Source organism: Mizuhopecten yessoensis, unplaced genomic scaffold, assembly GCF_002113885.1.
Source record: "Mizuhopecten yessoensis strain PY_sf001 unplaced genomic scaffold, ASM211388v2 scaffold716049, whole genome shotgun sequence".
Lineage (NCBI taxonomy): Eukaryota > Metazoa > Mollusca > Bivalvia > Pectinida > Pectinidae > Mizuhopecten > Mizuhopecten yessoensis.
The window spans coordinates 28816-29941 of NW_018479922.1; positions in this window are offsets into that span (position 1 = coordinate 28816).

Below are 1126 nucleotides of genomic sequence, written 5' to 3' on the forward strand. Positions count from 1 at the left end.
CATAGTTATTCCCCTTGGTAATTCTATTATTGTTGGACCCTGTGAACATAACTGAAATAAATAGGTGTGACTCCAATTTTGACCCAAGGGGTTACTTGGTAACTGTATGTTTTCTGTTCTTGGCTAAAAGAAACAAGTAAAAGCGTAAATCCATGATTTATTAAAGGCACAAAATTTTAATAGCACCTTGTTAGTAGCAAAAATGCGTCATGAACGAAAAAAAAAGGTGTACCACATGAATTTACATCTATTCTTGTGTAATGTCAATCAACATCACGTCCAGTTTAGAAGTAAAATTCTGAAGACTAGAAAATGTCTGTAAGACATGCATGTACCCCCATCCCCCACCCTTCTCGATTAAATTTACTGTGTTCTTTGATCTTCACAATTATGCAAAGCAACCCGACACTAAATTCCCTTTGGTCAGTTGATTCTTTATTATTCATCAGTGAAAAGATATGAAGTTTGACCTTTTACTTGGTGACTGACATTTGTCGAGTAAACTCTTTGTTTAATTCTGACCAACTTTGCTTCATAATGTCATGAAATTGTCATTAGTGAAGAAATGCAAAATCTGATGCTCAGAACTAAGAATTCATCAGTAAAATGATATAAAGTTTGACCTAGATTTTTTACCAAGTGACCTTGACCTTTGGTGAGTCGACTCCTTGTATAATTCTCAATAACTTTGCTTCTTGTCATAACACAATTTTCGTTGTCAACTTGTCAGAGATATTTTTTAACAAAGTTTCATTGAACTCCGTCAACATTTATTCAAGTTATCGTGTTTACAAGGTCCAATAATAATATTATTACAAAGGGCAATAACTCTGTAAGTTACTGTCGAATAATTCCCATTTAGAGTCCGGGATCTTATTGATATTGGCTGCATACAAAGTTTCATCAAACCCGGTTAACATTTACTCAAGTTATCGTGTTCACAAGGTCAAATAATAATATTACAAAGGGCAATAACTCTGTAAGCTACCGTCGAATAATTCCCATTTTCGAGCTCGTCCGAGATCTTATTGATATATGGCTGCATACATAGTTTCACAATAGGTTACCATGACCTATGGTCAGGTAACCTAAAAACTGTTATTCAAACAAGAAAACAAACACCTGA